At 38.0% G+C, this 23,758-nt stretch overlaps 1 protein-coding gene across 1 annotated transcript in view; it reads left to right on the top strand.

The window, feature by feature from the left end:
• Positions 1–23,758, top strand: part of RCAN1 (regulator of calcineurin 1) — a 41,258-nt gene that overhangs the window by 781 nt on the left and 16,719 nt on the right. The gene's annotated exons all lie outside the window — the stretch shown is intronic.

Genomic DNA, 23,758 nt, shown 5'->3' with positions numbered 1-23,758 from the left:
CGGTGGCGGGGCGGGGGGTAGGCACGGGCACCGTCACGCCTCTGTCCGCGGCGCGGGGAGCGGGTGGTAGGCAGGGGGTTGAGGGGACGCGGAGCTTTCCTGCTAACAAGGGAAGGAAGCAAACAGAATGACGAACCGTTGCCCCGGAGCAGGGTAGCAGCAGCTGTCAGAGGAATGGTGTAAACTCGTTTGCCCGAAGTATAACGCAGCTCTAAATGTAATAAATAGATGTAGCTGTTTCAGAATTGCTTCTCATCTACGTTCTTCTTGGTGGAAGGCCAATTCAAGCCAAGCGTCGTTTTTCATCCTTCTTTTACTTGTTTCATCGCTGTCCAGAATTAAAGAATGAGTGAAGTCAGCCTTGCTGTAGGCTTCTCTCGTGGTTGATTTTGCCATCGAGATCTTATTGTTCTACCACCTTTGATACTTAAGAAAACGTTTACTTTTTAAATAGACAGAAATTAACTGAAATACACATGAATAACCAGTACATGCTTTGCTTGATTTTAAAATGCTATTAAAATAATTGTCAATCACTCGGTGAAAGGCAGCTTAGAGTTGTTAGAGGGGTAGCCCAGCAGTTCAACCCTACCAACAGTTTTGTATTAAAAAGGAGCCGGGAAGTGGAATACAATGTAGCAGCATCTCCAGTGTTACTTTTTCAAGTTATGTAACTTCCAGTGCCAACCTGATTTTTCTGTATCACTTAAAGCACCTGCTGGTGTGACAGGAATGCTGCTCTTGTAGGAATTTCTCCTATTTAAAGTAAGCTGACTCCAGGAAGCCTAGGAAAATATCTATAACCAGTTCTATGTAGTATCTAAAGCTGCAGGTAGTAATGGTATTTCCCTGGGTGGATTCTGTAACCTTAAAATGAATGGTCTGAAAATGGTTAGATACACGACAACACAGATGCATAGTTGCATGCCAGACTGGGAGGTATTTACGTACTTAAATGGTTTTTCCATCTGTTTTGGTTCCAAAGATTCTCAGTCTCGTGACACTCTTAATTTAGATCAGAGCAAAGCCTTGTGTATGCTTGAAATTGCAATACTTTTTCTATTCTTTCTACTTACTTTTTCTCTTGCCAAGAGTTGCAGCAGGAAGGAATGCAGATTAATTAAAATTAGTTGGAGACTGATCATCTTGATGTAAACTGATCTTAACTGTGGATAACTGTATGTACGGTTACTTCAGCATCACTGTTGCTCTTCAAATTAAATCCCAAAGATCGGGAATGGAAGAACTATTTTGAACCTGAATAAAAATGATGTTTGTGCCCACCAGGGAGGAATATTCTTATTTATAAAACTTCAGGAAAGATTTTTATGGCTCTTGGTAGGTGTGCATTCTTCCAATAGACTAAAGAGTAGCTTACGTTTTCGCTAGCTGAATCTCAGCCATTGAAATGCATAACTTAGCTCCAGTTAATACAGAGATGGCTGAAAACAGACCACTACTGTGTAGGAGAAGAGTAGGTTAATAATGGACTGGGTATGTTTTTATCATGTTCTGTTGACCACCTGTCACTTGCATAGAGAAGAGGCGGGATGAGGCACTAAGGCTGCATCTCTGTTTGGGTTGGTGAAAGGTGGATTCAGCATAGTGCTGGTGGGTGATGTGGAAAGAATGAGGCTATACTGAAATGGGAAAGAGATCGGAGCCTTCCATGTGTTCTGTCCAGTTCTACATTAGCAGTTACAGATTCTGATACCCAAGAAAATGAAGGTATTTTCATCTAGAGTGATGCCTTAGCATTTGGAAATGATTGTAATGTAATAACTTTAAAGACTGTGCTTTAAGGAGTTAATTTTTAGAAAATTCACTTTTTTTTTTGTACAATAAGCTTAAACTTGCAAGTATTTGCAAATCCAATAAGAGCATTTAGTTTTGTCTCCATGCTAAAGGAATGAGTAAAGGTATTGTAAAATATAACACCACAAGATGTGGTGTTTTTATAAATATGTATGATTTTTGTTTGTGTAATGTGTTTTCATCTGTTCTGGAAAAGGTAGGAAATTGCGTGTATGTAACAGTCTTAAAATACCTTGTCTACATAGTTGTGGATTTTTTTTCCGCTCTGGTAGGCCACTTAATAATCCTGGATTGCCCTATTTGAGGAGGGTTGATCCAATCAAAGGTGAGATAGGACAGCTAGGAGATGGCTGACAACATCTATTTCCATTTTGCCCTCCCCTTTCCGAACAGTGATTTGTGCTTGTGTGAAACTCCATTTCTCTGTGCGGAGGGTTAGGCCGGCATGTGGCTACAGCGTTTCTTTAGATTACTGTTGCCACTAAATCACTTGGGTAGAGATGTTAAAAAATGAGGCTGCTCATAGTAGGTTCTTTGAAATCAGTGATTGTTTGTAGAATATTTCATTGGAAATGCATCATTTCATGTCACTGTCGCTGCTACTGAAATGCACCACCCACCCCTTACTGTGCTAACATCCACTGATTGGTCTCCATAAATATTCAACAAGCATCAATGAATGTCAGCGGGTGCCATTTTTTCCACATGGAGAAATTCAGCGACACACCTTTGCCCCATACACGTTTCCCTGTCAGACACCATTGTGTCAGACTGCCCCTCTGCTGCCATCAGACTCGTGGTAACAACATGTAATGGAATATAGGAGGGAAGGTCCAACCTCTACTGCCACACCACCACCATCTGCCTCTGATGCCATGGGCCAACATAATAAGATAGGAGGCATTACTTTCATAGCAGCCCCTGTATAGTATATTTTCAAGTGAGGTAATAGTACTAGTAGATAACAGTTTCTTTCCTGTATTCTCATAAGAAATAATTTTAGTGATTTAAATCCCTCCTGGATGCTTTTTACAGTGTAATTTCCAATATCTTTCAGAGAATACTGCAATACTTATTCTCAGGCTTCTTCCAAAGTACAGTTGGAGGAATTCCTATAGACTTTATACTCTTAACTTTGCTTTCACAGAAATGTACAATAAATGATCTCGGGTAAAGAAGTCTTTATCTGATCTTCAGGTTGGCTGATTACCTGATGCTGGTCTGATTTTCTGATACATCTTCCACCCCTTTACCCCAAGCTGTTCAGTAATTCTCATGTTGGCTTTGTGCTTGAGGAATCTTTTTTTTTTTCTTAAGGCAGCATTTATTCATACAACGTGCAAATGAGTTTGATTTAACTGTGTCTGTGTACTCATTTAAACAAAAAAAAGAAGTCAGTAGCTAATTACCAGAGCCAGCAATTACGTTTTTACCCATTTCCATCTTCCTTATCTGGTATTCTTTTTTTTTTTTAATCTTTTTTTGTGTGTGTGTCAGTAGAGGACACTCTGTGTTTTAAATAGAACTTCTACTGTCAAATGGCAAGTGTGGGAGGTAATAGGCTTGCTTGTATCTTATAATCCTGGAGGGATGTGGCATACTTCAGTGATGATTTTAAACTCCAGAGCACAGCCACAAGGGGGGCTAAATAACTTCATTTATGCCTGGGCAGTCTCTTGCTAAGTAGGTTACCTGGGTCTGTTCTGACAGCTTTCTATTTTAGCTGAACTGTAGATGAGTATCACTCATTTAACTTGCGGGGAGGGAGGGAAATGTAAAGAGTACCTAGAAAGAACTCGGCTTGGGGTTACTGATAAACTACTCTCGGTTGTGCATTTTGCTTCTTGTTGTTGAGTTGATGGGGCTTTTTGTTTCTTTTTGGAGGAGGGGTGCTAAGAAACTGGAAGGTTTTCCTTGCAGCTATTTTCCTTAGAATGGGTTTGAATTCCTTGCATTACTTTAAGGTATCTATAATTGCCTTCATCTACTAAATCTTTCAAGTTACTGCAAACTAACAAATGTAGCAGATTTCCCTTAATGGAAAACTTGCACTCGTAGATAACAGGTGGTTATATTGCGATAATAGGTTTTTCTCCAGAGCTTGCTAGAAAAAAAGTCACTGAAAGCTGAATTTTTAAAGGAACTTAGCTTGATCACTTTTAAGTGTATTAGTGGGAGTGAGCCAGGCTCCTACAACCATTACAGAGAATACGTGTCCTCACATAACCTCCAATGGCAAGCATGCATAAACTGGCTGTGAAACGGTGTCTGTGATTATTAGTATTTTTTAAAAAGATAGTAATTGTTTTCGAAGGTAAAGTCTTCAAAATGATCAGAATTCTCTGCAGTAATATAACCAAGAGGAAAAGCACCAAAGGGAGATAAACTGCGTCTTGTTAATGATTATCATAGCTTTACAATTCTAGTCTTCCTTTAGCTGTGTATAGTTTTAATATGGAAAAAAAAAACTTGTTTGTGAATTGATCTGAAAATAAACTCATTGTTAAATGAGCCATGCTTCTGGAAACTTTTAATTGACTTTCAGCCTGCTGAAATAATCATGAGATGCTGAATGTATTTTGTATTAAATGCTTAGCATTACTTCTGCTTTACAGGAACTTAGTCAAATATCTCAGGAATACTTACAAAACCTTCCTTACAAAATAGTACTTGGGTTTTCTGGTAATCTCTTCCTGTCTTAGTCGCATGCCTGTTAATCCTTTTACTTAGTTTGTTAAACCTCTTAAGTTACATTTAAAAAAAAAATTAGAAGTAAATTTCAGGAAGGTGAGTGTTTTTTACATGCTTACATTTTTGTGACCACAGCACTGTTTTTGGTGAAATGTTCCTTTAATGGAAACTATATGGAATCCATACTTTTCTGTGTGTTTTGAAGAGTTTTACTCTTTCTCTGCCAGTGTTTTATTTTATCAAATAAGGTTTGTAACAATATTCATAATACTTTCTATTTTTTCTAAAAAAAAAAGCCCTGGGTTAGGATTACTGAAACCATATCCCAATGGCCTGTTTTTACACCGAACAATTAAATAACTAAGGATGATTTAGGTTGGATATTAGGAACCATTTCTTCTCAGAAAGAGTGGTGAGACAGTGGCACAGGCTGCCCAGGGAGGTGGTGGAGTCACCGTCTCTGGAGGTGTTCAAGAGCCGTGTGGATGTGGCACTGAGGGACATGGTCAGTGGGCATGGTGGGGATGGATTGACAGTTGGACTAGGTGATCTTAGAGGTCTTTTCCAGCCTTAATGATTCTATGATGGAAAAAAAACATCTTCCAGTATGAAAGTTCTTGTGGTAAAATTAAAGATCCAGAAGTATTTAGCTGCTCTACTTCCAGATTATACAAGTTTATCCTGCAGCTATAAACAGGTTAAAGCAGACTTCTGAGTGACTTGAAGTCTGGAGCCCATATAAATGCAGTGCTTTGGCTGTTGTAATAATCTTTGACGTTACAGTAGAGCATAACACCATACTAATGCAGTTTTATGGCTCCTGGGATACATCCAGTCTGCTAAGTGCACAAGCAGAACTCCTGAGAGTCACTGGGATATCTAATCACCTGAGAATCTGGAAAAACCTTGTCTTATAAGCTGGCATACTTTATGTATATACAGCCTATATGGAAATATCGGTACTAGTCATCAAGAGATGATTGTTTAGTTTAAGGATGACGTCCTCAGTCTTCTCACCTGAGTAGCTTTTTCTGGCCTTGTGATCCCAGAGAAGGTTTTCTGCTTGCTCTTCTCAGTACCCATGTGGGATTCTGCTTTGGTTCTCATCATGAAGATGACTTGGGGAAATCATCTTTTGAGCTAAATACTCTTTCATCAGCTGGAATAGAAGAGGCTAAAAAGACTGTACAGCATTAAGATGTCTGCTCAAGCAGTGCTAGACTGCTTTTTCATACACTTGAACTTTGAGGCACTGAACGGCGATTTAGGTGGCTTCCTTTAAATACTATCCACATTTAGTTATCCTTGTGAAAGTACAGATAATGCCATGGGAACAATAGTAGAAATTGTGATTTCACAAGGGGAAGGAGGATTACTTTTGTTTCTATAGTTTGTTGTTGTCGTCTTCAAGGCATTTCAGAGTGCATCATATATGAATACTGGTTGAAACTTTGAAATAAGTAAGCTGCTAACAAAGAAACCTCATGCTGCAGCTTGCAGTGTCTTGATCTTGTTGAGATATTTGGAGCAGATTAGATTTGTATCATGCTTAGGCACTTCGTAGGTCACCTAGGTCAGGGAAGAAGAGTAAAATACTTATTTCTATATCTGATCCCCTTTGTCTAGTGAAATCCTTGAAGTGCAGCAGCCACCCATCCTGTTCCTCAAGTAGCCATGCAAGGGCTTGAGTACCCTTTATATGTGGAAATAAAATGGAAGTACGCCAGTTATATAAATATTTTAAGGAAAGCCATATCTGTAGGGTGAAAATAACAGTAAGCAACATTCAGGTTTGGTGTATTTGGCTATAAATGGGAACTTTTTGAGCAATGCTGCACAAGGTAGTATTTGGGTGGCTTAAAATTACTTTGCACAGAGAAAAAATAAGTATTTTTAAATGGTCATTAATAGCATAGGTACAGCAAATATTAAAGAAAAAACATTTAAAGAAATTTAAAAGCTTTAGTTTTTCTACAGAATCAAATGGAAGCTTGGAAGAGTTTTGGCTTGTTTAAATCACTGTACTCTGATCGCACCACTAAGTCCAGTATACATTAAAATGCTGTGTATTACATTTCCTTATGTTCTTTGTTATTGATGTCTTTCAGGAACAAATTAAGGTGTGTTCTCCAGAAATATGTCCATGGAAAAGGAAAGTGTAAAAATAACTCCAGAATATTAGGTATGATAAGAACTTGAAACTCATCCCAATCACCTCTCTGTAAGACACTTCAGTATTTGCTGGTATAAGCAATAATGCCTATGTTAATTAGTAATAACTAAACTCTCCTATGCAGAACAGGTTTAAAATGATAAATATGGTCTTTTTGCCAGCAGTTATAGGGGAAGCTTAAGTTTGCAGCTTGGTTCTCTGGCAGTTTGTTACTGAAGGTGATTGTTCAATTGGTCACACTTCAATGGAAAATGTTTATAAATGCATATATTTTTAGTAACATTGCTCTTCAGTAAAAGGCTTTCTGGTCATATGAGAGTGTTAGAAGAAAATGGAAAAAAAAAACAGTAAAGTACTTAAAAAACAGGTAAACAAATTGTGAAGTTCATGTATAGCACATGAAGTACTAAAACAAAGCCAAAATTAATGTTATTTTCTAGATGTGAAAATATACTGTAAATCCTAGTATGTGATGTTTCTTTTTTTTTTTCTTATATTCCATCAGATGTGTCACCTTCTTCAGTAGGGATAATAGGTAGTTTTAGTTGGAATGGGTTTGTTTTTTTTCTCCTGTTCTAAGTATGTTTCTGTACTGTAAGCTTTGCATGGAGATGCTTCTCAAGTTTTTGTCCTGTTACTGCCTCTTCTGATAAATAATCCATGAACTGTTTGACATGGGTGTAGTAGGTAAAATTGAATGTAAAAGAGCAGTTTCTGAAGCTTGTTAATATTTTCCGTAGAGTAGTTTATAGAAATAAGAGATTTCAAAAGTCCCATTTATTGTGAGACTTCAGCTAGGTAAAATAGTCTCAAAAGCATGAAGTGCAGTTAGTGGCTTGTTTGTGCTCCTTCCCCCCCCCCCCAAAGACTTGATACAACAGATGATAGTAGTACCTCATAAATGGGTGCAGTAGCATAAGGGCTTTGCTTTCGTTGTGAAAGGAGCTTTATAGACACATCTGGCCTCAAAGCAACTAGGAATGGTTTTATAATTAGTTACGTGTTTTTCCATTCGAGTAGCCAGATCCTGCTTGCACCTCCTAATGGAAACTGTATTTTTTAAGTTTGAAGAGATCATTCATGCAGTATTAATTATTGTAACCTGGTATTTATGAAGGATTTGGAGACTTTAAAAAAAAAAAAAAGGGCTCCATCACATTCTACAGAATTTAAAGAGTAAAGCCTTTTTCATTCCCATGGGAGAGGGGAGGTGTGGGAGTGAGCCACCACGTGGAATATTTCCAGCACAGAACATACCCTGGAAATAAATTAGTGAACTGAAATATCCAGCTGTCTTTAGTGAACCTGAAGTGGGGAATGAGGTCTCAAATACAATTATTTTGTGTGTGTGTAATGCATAATTAAACCATTGATCTCATTGCCCTAGAATGTTAGAGGCCAGGAGCCTAGTATTAAGAAAGGGGTGGACCGGATTCATGAGTAGCCATCAAGCATGGTGATCAGGGTATAACTTGGTCCTCAAAGTTTTTGACTTGCTATTGCAAGAATTAGTTGGGAGAAGTCTGTTTACCTGCCTTTATACCTCCTTCGTCTTCCTACAGGCATTTGTTACTGCCAGAGATAACTAGAAGAGCTTTTTACTTTGTTAACTATGTGAGTCACTATTACTGATACCACACATAAAAGCAGAGCTTTTACCACTGGATTTCATTTGTTTAAAAAAAATAATTGTAAATTTGTCTAAGATAAACCTTTTTTCATTTTGTTGCAGATTTTCAGATAGTTCAGAAGCTAATAATTGGATCTGATATTGATAATTGTTTTTCCTTTTTTGAGGTTTTCTTTCTTGGAGTCGTTTTGATGTTGGCTGACTTCCTGGAAGGAAAACATGCTTTTAGCTACTGTACTATGTTGCAAGCCTCATGAGTTGGATTTTAGTTGCTTGTTGTTCCTGAAGTACAAAAGATATTACAAAAGTATGAAAGCTCCTATAAGACATGAGACTGTGTTTTTTGGAGGGGTAATTGTGTCCAGTTTAAGGGAGTGAAATAGGAGAGAGCTGTGATTACTTCTTCCTATTTGCGTTTAGCCTGGCTGAAGGATGTTTATGAATGGGTAAACTTTTGAGCCATTTGACAGGAGATGGGCAAGGAGAAGTTTAACGTGCTCTTGACACTTCTGCCCTGAAAGCTGTGTTAAAACGTTGCCCTATTAAGATGCTGGGAAGGGCTTTCCTGAGGAATACATAGAGAATGCAATAAAAGCTTTATGTCATGTTTTTCAGCTGCAGATAGCTATGTTGGATTGTACTTTGAGTAAAGGTAATGGCAAGATAAGTACTGTTTGATCATTGGATTTATTTGCGTGCATCACTGTAATGATAATCTTGGTATCCTTAGAACAGAGTCCGACTTTGCCAAGAAATACCATTTTAGATGCTATAGGTGTGTCAAACAATAACTTTATTTTCTTTTGTTGATGGAATGCCGTTCTGGAAGTTTCTGTGAAGGTTTGGGCTTGCTTTCAAAGCAAGGGATTGTCTGGATGGAAAGTACTTCTTAAAGGCAGTATGCTTTCCAAATAAAGATTGGCTGAAAGGTGTGGGGAATAGTTTCTTTTTCTTTTGTACTGTTTCCTTCCTCTGTGGAGATAGGAAGTTAATATAACAGAGCTAGTGAACTGCCAGTAAACTCAAGCTGTGTTGTAAGAAATCGGGTTTATCCTATGTCTGAATTTTGTAAGTGAAAAAGCCAGTTGTAATCCAGCAGTTAGATAAAGCACATCGTCTATGAGATTAATAGTGAAGTTGTGGCTGCCCCATCCCTGGAAGTGTTGAAGGCCAGGCTGGATGGGGCTTTGAGCAGCCTGGTCTGGTGGGAGGTGTCCCTACCTATGGTAGGGAGGTTGGAACTGCCTGATCTTTTAGGTCCCTCCTAACCCAAACCATTCTGTGATTCTATGAAAATGAGTTAAGGAGGGCAACCCAACAGCTGTAGATATTACTATCTATCTCTCACCTCTGGGAGGGTTTTGGTATGTTGCTCAGTGCTGGTGATCTTGCTAGGAAGAGGAAATAGTAAGTTATCCATTACCCTGGAAAGCTGAGACTTCTTTATGTCTACTAGCGGGAGTATATATGCAGTAGACTAGACTGGTTTGCCCAGTTTGGGAAGGAGGGTGTAATTAAGTACGGGCAAAGAGAAAAAAGATTTGGTAAGAATTAGAACGCGTATGTCCTGAAGATTGTGATCTTATTAAATGAAATGTTTTCTTCTGTCAAGCAGGAGATGCGTACTTGTAAAGTATTGTGCAGAAAGCTTGTGTGTATGGCTTATGCAAGCTAGAGGAAATTAATGGGAGCCCATTACTGGTATTTTTCCAACTTCTGATGTATGTGGAAGCTTCTTTGCAGGATAGATTTATTTATTTATTTAATCAGTTTCCTGTAGGTACACTTCTTGGCGCTTTGGCTGTATTGCTTCAAGCTGATAGCAAAGATCTGTTGGCTAATGGAAATAGTGATTAAGGGCTTGAATTTTCCTGAGGCTCCAGAGTGATAGTGAAGCAGCTGCTGTTGCAGTCAGTGGAAAGTATGAATAACTCTTGCCTGGGGTTGTATAACCAAAAGAATAATCGGATCGGATCAGAGACTAGGTTAAATCATTGACTTCTGACTATTAAAAATGCTGTTAGCCCATGTGTTCACGCCTCGTTACAACATATAATTTAAGGACACTAAATAGAACCCACCTATTAGGCATGAACAGATAAAGCCTTTGCATCAGGAGTCAGATACTTTCCTCTTGAGAAAGGGGTGTGGGAGAAGGTTGTTTACCTGAAGGGTGTATAATAACTTCAAACAAACTTCTAGCAAATGTTAAAAGCGGTGTTTGTAACCTAAGCCCATAGCAGATCAAGTGCAATAATTGTTGATAGGTGTTTTTGGAAGAGGTTGATCTTTAATTAACTACTTGAGGTGCGGCTATGGCTCTTGTTTCTTCCCTGGTGAGTTTAAAAAAAAAAACAAAAAAAACTGTGTTCATTGTTCCTCTCTAATAATGATAAGAAGTTTTCATCTCCCCTGCTCTAAATTAATTAAAAAGTGAAAGCCAGGCATTTCAGAAGGAAGGGGGGAAGCAGAAAATGAAATGGAGAACCATACTTGTTTGTTGTTTTTTTTTTCAGCAGTATTGGTTGAAGCATAAGTTTATAAACAAAAACTGTTGCTTTCAATATCCAGGAAGTTAAATCAGTTTTGGGAGTTATTTTTTAAAGATCTTTTTTTTTCCCTTTTGCACAAAGCAGATGTGTTCTTTCCATATGAACAAGGAAAATAAGTGCATTCTGAAAGCTCTGTTGTTAAGTACTGCAAAAGCTTGAAATACCACTGCTTTTTTGGTTGTTGTTATGAGTAGTGTTTCAAAAGCAAAATTACCCTGAAGCATCTAGGTTTAGGTCAGGTGGTCGTATGTATTTTGCATGTTTCTTAATGTCTCGGTATTTCCGTATATGGCTAAAATAATTCAGCCCTTGTGCGGCTGTTCTGTGTCTGCTGCAGTGAAAGGGTTAGTTATGTAGAAGTTTCACAAACTTGGCAGACAGATTAAATCTTTTGGCTGTTAAAAAGCTGTAATCAATATTATTTAGTAAGATCAGAAATATAACATATATAAGTTATCATACCTTGTACTGTATCATTAGCTTAACATGTCTGAGAAAAATTACAGAATATTAGACATTAGCCTTAGCAAAAATGTGTCTGATTTAGGATAAAATCCAACCTCTTCTGTGGCTCATTTTATTCTCTTTATCAGAATATTTGAAAAATGCTTTTGAAACTTCTTGAGTATGCTTAGTGTGTTCTTAGAAACACGATCACTAATTGCAATTATATTGTTCTTTTGCTACCCACCCAGAACATTCTTTAAAATATTTTGAAACCATCTCCCATTCTTCCTTCACTGACTCCAGTGGAAAATTTCATTCTTTAAAGTTCACAAAATACCAGCCTGCTTCTCCACAGCCCTTGTGGTTTTCTAAAGACTCCTGAGTTATACTCTGACTTCTTTTCCCTTTTATTTTTCCCTTGTTCACAGAGAACACAGTAGAATGGTCAGAATATGAATGTAGTCAAACAGAGAACTTGTACTTAGCTTTGATAATCTTGCATCTTTAAGTTATGCAAATGTTATTGTCTTGCTATAAAGAAATAGTCATTAAAAAAGCATCAGAATACATGCTGCTTTCATACAGTTCAGTCCTCACCTTTCCCAACCTTCCTACTCCTTCAAGTAGTAGTTTTGGCATAATAATGTTGCATTTTTTATGGTAATAAATAGTTAATCCCAAACACTTCCATGAATTATTCATAGTTATGCTTATATCTTCAGTCAGTATTACACAGCTAGTGTACCTGGCATAAATGAGGGAAGAAAGAAGGAGGGGGAAAAAAGAGTGGGAAAAGGTTTGGGGACAAATCCTGTTTTTACTTGTTGGAAGTGATGGCTTAATGCCGAAAGAAAATACGCATTCATGCTGCACTTAAACTAAAGCCAAGGTAATATCTAGATTTAGCTTCACCCTTCAACAATAGTAGTCTTTAAAATGATAAATTGTTTTACTTATGTAAAACTTGATACATGAATGTGACAGAATTTTAAATATCAAGTATGTGAAGTGCATCAGAATGGTAGCTAACAACATGCAGCAAAGACTATTTGAATGAGTGGAAATGCCCCAAACTCCTGCTTTGCTTTTAGAAGCCACAGAAGCCACAGAACTGAAAGTGAGAGGAGAAAATTTCTCCTGATGACTGCTGTGAGTAGTATGAGGGAAGTGCTGCTGAGTTAGGCTGCTCTCTGTGGATGCATTCTGGCGCACAGGCTTAACAACTTTGGAAGAGGCCATTCTGTTCAAGGAATTGCTCTGCACACTACTGTCCTCATTGCTGAGGCACAGATTCACATTTGAAGACCCTGAAATGGGCAAAGTAACAGGGCTGTAGCTGTTTATCTGCTGCAGGCTTTGAGGTTTGTTTCTTTTCTTATCTTTTTTTTCTTAATAGCACAGTTCAGTTTCAAAGAAATGCACCTTAGAATTGTCATCAGATTTTTGCAGCATTCCTAGCATTAGGTGTTATGCATGCACAAGCTTGTGCAGTGTTGTCAAACTCTCATCACATTCTGGCCTGAATCAACTAGCTCGGTGTGAAAGCGTTGCTCCTTTGTTTTATGTTTGTTCCTTCTCTTATGGAAAGAGGCACTCTGACAACAGTTGTGAGATCTATCTACGCGTGTTCAGTGGAAAGAAAATAGTAATTCTTATCTTCTTTCTTGGGAACCTCTGGATACTCCTGCTGTCCGGATACAACAAATCACACTAATTTTACTTTGCTACTTGAAAATTATCTTTTTACTACTATAATGATCATCTGAACCTTTAAATGATGCAGTACTGAAGGTGTGTTCAAAGCCTAGAATATATACAACAAGCTTGCTAGTCAAAATAAGCTGACCAGTATGAAATTCTTAGTTTTTAAGGACTGCTGTGGATTCACTTTTTTCTCCATAATACATAAAAGTTCAGGAGTTACATAATGCTGTACTAATTGAGAAGCTTTTCTCTCTGAAAACGTCCTGAACTAGCTTTTTATTTAAATAGTGGACTTCTGTTAAATTAGGAATATTTTAGGGACCATCTTTCTGTAGATTAGTGCAGAAGTCAGTGCAGGAAGTAAATGGAAAAACTGAACAGTCAAACACAGCCGTAACTAGAGATACTGGCACTTGAAGTCTCATGACATATCTGGGACCTGAATTGATGCTGTTGACAGTGTCCTTGGGTCTGGAAGTCAGATTACAGCACTGGTATCTTTTTTTTATGGTGGTGGTGAGTTCTTTCCCACAGTTCGTTGGTTACTGAAGTTATTTGCATTAGACCTGTTCTCTTAAATGCCGTGATAAGTAACGAAGCAGAAGGCATACGGTGCTTTAAAAGGTAAAATCTAACATCCTATCTAAATAAAAATCCAGGGTTATGGAAGAACCAGACTGAATGATAATAATTAGCTTCTGATCTCTTAGTGGCTATTCATCAATTGGAAAATAGAAGTTTAAATCTCTGACACTGTGCTCTCTTTGCTTCCATATCCCCCTTCCATGGAGAAAGCCTGCATTAAACTCCAGAAGCTCTCTGTTTGAGACCTATCATTTAACCATAATTATTATAAGTGTAGTTGTTCTGTCACTTAATCCTTAAATATTGCTCAAGTATTATTGCGGCAAATCTAAGCTTTAAATAGGAGGTAAAAGATCCCATGCAAGCGGAGCAAAAAGAAAACAAAGAACAGCTGCAAAACTTCATTGCTTCAACACCATGATGTAATAAGAGCACTTAAAGATACACCTATCAGTGGCTTGTTCTAATGGTGCTCAAAAATTGGGGTTGTGTCAGTGAAGGAACCTGGGTCCCTTTCTGGCCCTCGTGCAGCGGGGCAGCTCCCTGGCAGGAGAACCTGCGGCTTTTGTCACTGGGGAGTTGGCTGAGTGCTGGGTGCCAGTTATGCTGAGTGGGTGTGTTGTTTGGGAAGGTCAGCTGTGTTCTTTATGAACAGCTGGACGTATCTAGTAGGAGTAAAGGCTGGGAAAACAGAAGTCATCTGTGTGATACCCCATGAGGATCTGGGGGGGAGAATAGATCTGTAAATGTAAAAACAAAGTATGACCATAGGCAAATAAGGGCTTTAAAAGTCTTAACATGGCAACCCAACCAGGAAGTTCGAATTCTCCAGTGTTGACGTGGATAGTCTTATTTTTTAACAGACTGTTTGTGGGACATCTGAACTTATGTCTGAGTAGACAGACTTGATTGTATTTATTTTATTGAAGCCTCATCCATATCAGACAGTAAAGGATTTACTGTAATTGCTACATCCTGCACTTGTGATGTGATTACAGACAAAACAGCTTGCAGTGGAGTAATTTAAAAGAGAATTTTCCCAAGTATTACAGTGCATTATTGTGATTTTTTTTTCTCCCTCTTTGCCGGAGGAAAAACATACCCTGGGAAGTTTTTTTACTGCAAGCTGATTTATCTTTAATGTAACTGGTAGTATCTGGTAGAGCCTTAAAGGAGACAGCTGATTCTTTCTTATAGTTGACAATGCAGCTTCTCTTGTAAATTCATGAGACTGTCATTTCCTAAGAGAACTGCTGCTGACATAATTTTCTTTTTCCTCCCCACATCTTTTTTTTTTCCCCCAACACATCTTCACAAATGATTGTTTAATCCTTCCCGCTTGTTTTAAGTATCACTGTTTTCGCTGACTCCTATGGTTAGTACTTTGCATTACATATTGTCTAATTTAAGGATTATGTAATTATTTTGTATTTAAATCTGCAAAAACTTTCTAACATCTAGGTTGCATAATGTAGAACTGGATATGCTTGTAAGCTTTCTTGTTCTGCTTGACAGGTTTGAAATGTCAGCTGAAATTTTCTTGGTTGGCTTTGGAAACAGCCAAGGTACTGCTTTTCGTAGAGGCCGTCAAAATTAAGTGACTTTGAGAAGTGACCTTTGCATAAAAATAGTGCTTATGAAACTGTAACTCCTAAAAGAGCATGTATTAATTGCACACAAGCTGTTCTTAAGAAGAATATTTGTGTACATTAGGGTTTTTCTCCTCATAGTAAAATTGTGTGAAATAAAGCATTTAATCTCCAAGCTTTTTATAGAAGAAGTGTAATCGAGACAAAATTCATCTGGAAAAAGTGATAAGCCTTAACTGTTCATATGGGAAAGACATCTTCATTTCTGTATTTACTTAAATACTAAGTATACAATAGCAGTCTTTCCTTTGACTAAGACTTTATTGTTGCAGTGACTTAATGAAGTTCCTCAGAAATACCTTGGAGAGTGGCAGCCATAGCAGACTAAGAATAGTTTAGGGCAGTGCCCTGGAGGGAGCCATGTGTCTTTCTTCCTTGGCCCGAGAAAAGACTTCATGGCTGTGTTTTCCAGAAAAGTGCTCTGGGGAAACTATGAAAGCAGGTAAACAAAGTTTCAAAGCAGTATGGAAACCTGAGAAATTACATTCATGTTCAATATCCCATTGAAGTTTCAGTGTTGCTTAACCTCCAGCAGGAAGTTGTTCCTATTTTGATAGATCTGTTTTAGTTATATGTGAGGCAACGTATGTTTCTAAAACTGATAAAATACTAATAATTTCAGAGGGGAACTTAATGAGAAGTTCAATGAATCCTGCCTGAAGCAAGGACTGTAAAGCTCTCATAGAAATGAAATTTGTAAGTCAAACTCAAGCAATGAGAAATGTGAGCAGTGCTACATCAGACTGTCTGGGAAAGGAAGAACTGGGTAATCGATTGTCCTGTTAAGCAGGAAGGAATGTCTGGTAAGAGAAACCAACCTGTTGCACAGCCACGGCAACCCACATATAAATGTGAAACATGATTACATGTAATTTCATTCTACCCAGAGCTTATCTGCATACTAAACAAAACTGCATTCCCTTAAATTCCTTAATGAAAATGAGAGGAGGTGAGGGTCCTGAGAACTCCTTTGAAGGCTCATTTGTTTAAGTAGTACCATCCTGACTCAGACTTGATCAGAGTAGCCAAAACTTTGCTCAAGTACTGAAGACAGCCCCACTGGTGAATGCTATGTTGAACTGACACCAGAAGGGATTTTAGAAACCAGTGTGGCAAGTAGTTTCAGGGAACTTGTAATTATTTTACAGTTCCTCTATGTAAATAAATTCTTGGTAATATTTTGACTTCCAAAAAAAGAACAGACTTACAATAGAGTCACAGATATTCCTTACCAGAAAAACAAAACAAACAAACAACAAAAAAAACCCACCATCCTGTTTCCTAGTGCATCTCTGACTGGAGTTCTAGTAAATGGGATAAATGGGATTATACAGGAAATGAAGTGGAAAAACACATACATAGTTTTATTCGTTCTAATTTTGAGGAAGAATAAGCATGTAGATTTGCTTTCAAAATTTTGTTTTAACAATCAAATCATTGCCTCCTGCCCCTCTGTCATTCCCAGTTTCTTGAGATACGAGTCACGGGATTTGGTAGAGAATATATTTTTTCAGAGAAGCTCCTCTTAATGGCCCATGGAAATTTAACTTCACGTGGAGCATCATTTTCATCTAAATCTTGAATGAGGCCAGTGTTTGTAATTCGATAAAGAAGCAAGAAAAATTATTGCGCAAACTTTAATTCCTCTTGTATGATCTTCTATAGATTTAGGGTTCAAATGGATATACTTGACTCTTATTTTTCCCCTCTCATGTATACACTGATAGAGGATAATGTGTCCTGCTGTTTAAACACAGTAGGCCTTGCTGGGCTAATGGAGAGCGCATTAGATCTGCCAAAAGCTCTGGTCATCTTTGAATTTTTTTTTTGCAGGCACTGTTTGTATTTTTGTTGGAACTTAATCTCTAGAGTTTGAGGTTGCCATGAAATCAGCTGTCAGCATGTCCTCATAGTTTTACCTTCAGTTGTATTAAATAGTTAAATTATTATTTGTTGGTAGTTTCGGAGTTCTTCCCTGCCCCCATAATTTTGTTGGTGATATCTAAATAGTATAAAACCCTGTTAAGAAGAGCTTACAGATAAGAACTTGATCCTCCTTTCGTTTGGGAAAGTGGCAATGTTACGGCATTAACTGGGAACAGAATCAAGACATAAAATAGCGATGTCAGGATCAGGACAGGCGAGAGAGGATAAAATGTACTATTAAAGGATGTACTAAGTCTGGTTATATGTCTAAGTAGAACTGCATGTAAGCCTTAAGTAACTTTTTGAGAAGAACAAGTGTGTGCATATTTATCATGATAGCAGTCATCCTGCGTATAGGAGTGCTTGAGTTAACAAAAATGGGATTTAGAGAATGAACTCAATAAAAGAATGATATTTGCTTTTTAAAGAGAGTGTCTCAAGGATCTGCAGTTAGAAACTAGACAATGAAAATATACTACTTTACATCTTGTGCAGACTTTGTGAAATGTTTTCCAGGAAAATAGAGTACAGCCATGAATCACATATGGAAAACCCAGTGGAATGAATTAGTCAAATATTTGAGTGACCAGTCTTTGCCTTCTGCTATCAGGAAATAGTGCAACTTTCCATGATTTTATACAAATCACGGAAATACATAAATAAGAAAAGCTCTCGTTAGAATAGCAAGCAGTTGCAGTTGAGCTCTTTGACTTTCATACAGCATTTCTAAAAATGCTTATTTTGAAACAAGTGAGAAATGTAATATCAAGTAAAAGGTATAGATAATTTTGGGAAATCCTCAAGTTTTTATGGTGCACGGAGGACTTATCTGCTTTCTTCCCTGAACTTTCCTCCTCTGCTTGTGTTTTTCCAGGGGCATAATTTAAGATGGGAGCCCATTTTGTTCACATTCAAAACTGTTACTCGTATTCTCTCCTTTGGCTCTCAGACTTTTACTTTCAGAGTGACGACTGAGCAAATTCAAAGACTGTGCAGTTGAAACAACTGTAGAAAACAAAGGCTTACGCGTCAGTACTCAACAAGTTTCATGTATGCATGCTGCAGTCTTGATGGCTCTTTATTGTTCAGAGAACTGACTCAAAATATTATCCTTGTATTCAGCACGTTGGCCAAATATTCCTTTGCTGAGTCGTAGCGAATATTTGTTTTCATGTTATCAGTGTAAATCAGCCAGGTTCTACAACATGTTTCGCCTATGCAAAGACATAGAGGTGTGTGAATTTTCATTTTTTTTTTGCTCTGACAAGCGTGTTCTGAACAGGGCTGGTGAATACACCATTATAGTGCTAAAAGGGTATGTCAGAAATGCCAGAAAAAGGACATGTGGTGAGGAAGCGTGGCTTTCAAGCTTCCTTGGAGCAAATCCTGCAGTAGTTCTTGTGACTGCACCAGCTGATTCCAAAGCCTGGTGGGGGCTGTTGGTGCTTGGAGTTACTGACATCTTTGTGTAGATGTGAAGCTTTGAGTGTCGACTAACTGACCAGTCTCAGTTCTTGTTGTTTTTTTCAAAGATGATTGCTTTCAAGCTTTCTGACATGAAAGCTTTTGAAATAAAATAATAATAAAAAAAAATGTTAGCAGTACAAGATATCACTGCATTACGTTGAAAATGAGAACCTCCCTGACTGTATACAGAACCAATTCTGAACATATTAGTGCACTTCTCCATCTGAATCCTTTTTCTCCCTATTTCTAGTACGCTTTTACTGATAGCCATTTGTAACTATTTCTGTCCCTTCTGTCCTTAGCATGTGCACCTCTTGGCTTTAAGAAAGAGCTATGCTAAATACACTTTTCAGGTTGCAAGTTAGGATGTAGTCCTTGTAAATCATCTTATGTACAAGGAGGTAAGTGCCATCCTTAGCCCTAGTTCATTCTTAAATTTTGTTCTGAAAACTCTCTGGAAATTCAACAGAAAATGAACATTTTCCTAAGGTAACCTGTGGGTTTTTTTTCCCTTGTTTGTTTTAAATTATAGTGTATGGATTAAATAAGGTCATAAAGCTTGCAAATTCCTTTATACACTAAGCATGTTGCACAGACTGTGAAACAATCATCTGTCTTAACTCTGCATGTGTGTTCCTGATAGCCACCTTCTAAAAAAATTCTGAATTCTCCCTTCTTCTTGTATGGTGGCATACGCTGGTACTTGTTCTAGCTTGTCTGGAGGCTCACAAAACCTGACTGTCTGACTAATGCCAAACAGAATATCTTGCAGTGGGGTTTTGCGTGCTTTTTCCTTGATCTTTCTGCTCTGCCTCATCAAATTTTCACACAACTATTTTTAATCACAAATTCTGTACTTTAAGTCTTTATTCCCGTGTCTTGATTGCTAAGATGGTCAAGATAGTCTTTTTTTTGTCTGATGACTTTGAAAAAACTCTCCCTATTGCTTTAAGATACATTTTTCTTCTGGATTTATCCTTATGTGAAGGAACATCGGGGGGGCGGAGGCAGGGGGAATGCATTGCTTATTGTGCACTTATAGGGTTTTTTTTGCACTTTGAAAGATCATTCTTTAAAGGACTAAATAACTTCTCAAGGAGATTATTCAGAGATGGATATAGGGTTACAGGCCCTTACTGAATGTAGAGTGCTCCTCAGAAATTCCTGACCTTTTAAAATGGTATTTGTAATGACTGTTTTCTGTTTTCCAAATGAGAACAAGCTTTGTGGACTTGCTGACATATTTCCTAGGTGTACAGCAGTCACAAATATTTCTTGCTCTTCTCTTTCCCAAAGAGACAGAATGTACTCTAGTCTGGATCCTTTGTAGCTCGAAGTGCTGGATGGCTTTGAGGTGTAGATGAGCGGGTTGGAATTCTTGTGCTGATCAGGAGAACTAGTGATAATTGTGTCGTGGTAGTGCAGTTCAGCTTAACGCTTTCACTCAGTAAGCATCATTCCTTGAACAAAGAAGAAGGATTTGTTCTCAGCCAGTTTATTCAAGGCCACTTTGATACTGGTGCTGCACAGGTGTTGGGCCATTTGAATAGCTGGTTTGTATAATCGATCCATGTATGCTGACAGTGCAATGCAGATCTTATTTACTTATTCTCATTTTGCCTCCTATTCACTTAAAAATATTTTTCTCCATGAAGCAAATTTAATTGAACAGAAGTTGTTTATCTCTTCTAGAATACTTGCAGCACATAAGAATCTAAGATACTTTACTCATAAGTCCACTATTCTGTTCAGTCACTCCAATTTTGCATATTTTGGATTCTACTTCTCAGTGCTTCAAAGTCATTTTTCCAAGTGGAATGATGTTTTTAATATGAATGGGAAAGTAGTTGCCAGTAAATATACTGTATGAAAAACGTCTATTTCCATCAGAATACTTGAATGAGAGCAAAATTGCAATCCATTTACTATGGGTTGTTTGAGTAAATTCATTGCGGGAGTAAAAATAGGTTACGAGAGCTTTTAAATTTTGAAATGTAGTTGCTATATTAAAAAGAGTGTAGTTGGTTACTCAAATATTCTCTTGTGGAATTTCCAAATTACGACTTTTATGTTACCAGTCAGTGAACAGGAATTTAATGTTTAATGCTTGGAAATGGAAGAGTAAGTCATGGATTTTTCCAAGGAAGGATTAAGCACACTGAAAGTATTTTTCTGATGGTTGGCTGGAAAACCATCACACGTTTGATCTGTAAATAGCCCTTTTGTGATAAAGTACAGCTCTTTATATTCTGTTTGAACATAGTAGGCTATGCAATGTAAGAATGATAATCAGTGCATTTTAAGCTCCTCTTAAAAATTATAAAAGTCTGTTCAGTAAAAAACACTACTTTCCTTCTTGGCAATGCTTTTGGAATCTGTAACTAAATAAAATAATCAGTGGGTTATTTGAATTTTTATTTTTTTTATCCATCAGTGGAGTAGTTGTAGAGTGGGTAGGTTCTGTGTGCAGACAAATGGCTGAACTCAGCACTTAGCTTTGTAGAAACCTCACTGACGTCCATAGGTGATGCACACTTCTGTGGTCGAAATCTTGGATGCCTTCTGCTGAAAGAACATACATCTTCAGGGCATAATCTGTAGTTTAAATCTTCTTAATGGAATTACAAGTGACTATTTGAGCTAATTTGAGCAGGTTTTCTTCTTTATTTTCCTTTTCTAACAATAGAAATGGACGCAGACAATCTCCTGTCAAGTTTTTTTCCTTCTATTGTGTAAAAAGTTATTGAATTAAGTTCAAGAAAAGCAGTAGAGTAACTGACAGTTGCTGAAGCCAGTTTAGATTGCAATTCACATGTGTGTGAAAGCTAAGAAAATTTAAGTAAAGGGAAAAGAAATAGTGGTAGCTTTGAAGAACTATTGATGAAACAAAACTTTATTACAGGTTTTGGTATCTCTTGAGGAGAGACTGATTGACTATTCCAAACCATTGTCTGTTTATTCAAACAAAAGCACTCTATAAAGTAATCAGACCATAGGCAAGGTAGTATGCTACTTCAGGAAATGGCGTCAAAGAATAATAATAGCTCTTGAAGATTTTGAGTCAGCTGTGCTCTCTCTGTGAGGGGGAGTACACATAATGACACTGTTGTATTGCCTCTGTATGTAAGACTATACCCAAATTCTCCAGTGTCCACAAGAATAGTGCTGAGAAACACCACTGGTTGAGTAAGGGTAGCACTTGCTGTGTAGCAGAGTGGGAAAGCAAACAAAATTCTGCTTGCAGCAATGGCCCAAGCTGCCTTTTTTTTTTTTTCATTAACCTTGAGGAGTGTGTGTTGGTTTTGGAAGAATCGCCAGGCTGCAGAATTCCTAGTTGTTGGTTTGCTTTTTTCAATAAGAAAATATAGGTAGAACTCATGATAAAACACTGTTGTTGAATCAGCCGTAGTGAACTGATTTGATTTCCCAAATGCGATAATGGAAGTTTCATTGTGGCTCAAAAGCTCCAGTTCTGTCTGAGTGTAATTGAATTAGAAAGACTGGTTTTTGGTTTCTGCTACCAGGTATTGCTTGTTTTGAAATTTTCACTAATATGTTGTAGGCTATGTCATATTTTTCTGCATTCTGAAACTGAGGAGTAAGGGTAACGGTTTAAGTCATACCGAAACAAAGATTAGTGTGCTACTAGCAGCTTCCAAAATCACCAGTAGAAATGATAGCTGGCTTCAGAGTTTTCTTGCATCAAAGAATTGGAACTCGATCTAACCTGTTGATGGGAAATTGTGATCATAGTGATCATTGTTCATAGATTCAGAAACTTCTGAAGTGCTATCTGGCTGTGCCAGAATAGATTTGAAAACTAGATTTAGCTTTGATTGCTCAAAAAAGTAGTTAGGCTTCTTAAGCTGCTTTATATGCAATGATTCATGCTTTGTTATCATAGAATCTTAGAATGGTTTGGGTTGGAAGGGACCTTTAAGACCATCTAGTTCCATTTCCTCTGCTATAGGCAGGGACACCTCCCTCTAGACCACGTTGCTCAAAGACCCATCCAGCCTGGCCTTCAGTGCTTCCAGGGAGGGGGCATTCACAGCCTTGCTGGGCAACCTGTTCCAGTGTCTCATGGTAACTTTTGATTTAGATGTTGAGTTGGGAGAAAAGATAAGATGATGATGAAACAAATAAGATTAACAGATTCATTTTGCCTTTTTTTCCTTCTCAGTATTGACTTTTATGATCATCTCTGTTATATAGAACATACAACACGAGATAAAAGCATCTTAGAATCTTTGATTTGTTTTAGAAAATATTTGGTGGATATGGCGGAATTATTGTCCTTGTTATCACAGAACTGTAGAGGTTAGAAGGGACCTCTGAAGATCATTCAGTCCAACCCCCTGCTAAAGCAGTTCCCTATGGCAGGTTGCACAGGAAAGCATCCAGGAAGGCTTTGAATATCTCCAGAGAAGGAGACTCCACAGCCTCTCTGGGCAGCCTGTTCCAGTGCTCTGTTACCCTCACAGTGAGGAAGTTTTTCCTCATGTTTAAATGGAACTTCCTGAGTTCCAGTTTGCGCCCATTGCCCCTTGTACTGTTGCTGGGCACCAACAAAAAAGGCCTGCCCCCATCTACTTGATTCCCATCCTTCAGATATCTATAAGCATTGATAAGATGCCCTCTCAGCCTTCTCATCTCCACACTGAACAGTCCCAGCTCTCTCAGCCTCACCTCATGCAGGAGGGGCTCTGGGCCCTCATTATCTTTGAGGCCCTCCCCTGGACTCTCTAGGAGATCCCTGTCTTTCCTGAACTGGGTAGCCCAGAACTCTACACAGTGTTCCAGAAGTGGCCTCACCAGGGCAGAGTAGAGGGGAACTACCACCTCCCTCAATCTGCTGGCCACTCTCTTTTTAATGCACCCCAGGATATCACTGGCCTTCTTGGCCACAAGTGCACACGTGATGATCACTGTGTGTTTTATGAAACCAGAGAGCCAGACAAATATTTTTTTTTCCTGAAGCGGTATTAAAAAGAATAAAGTGCTGACAGGAAGGCTTTATTCTGATTAATGTATTACACACAGGAAAAAAAAAAACACTACTATTTATAAGATAGCCTTTGGTATCTAAATCTGGATCATAATGCTACTCAATTAACTC

The sequence above is a fragment of the Numida meleagris genome, chromosome 1 (genome assembly GCF_002078875.1).
Source record: "Numida meleagris isolate 19003 breed g44 Domestic line chromosome 1, NumMel1.0, whole genome shotgun sequence".
NCBI classification, from domain to species: domain Eukaryota; kingdom Metazoa; phylum Chordata; class Aves; order Galliformes; family Numididae; genus Numida; species Numida meleagris.
Note: the sequence above shows the minus strand (reverse complement) of the source record. Positions and strands in the feature narration are given on the sequence as shown.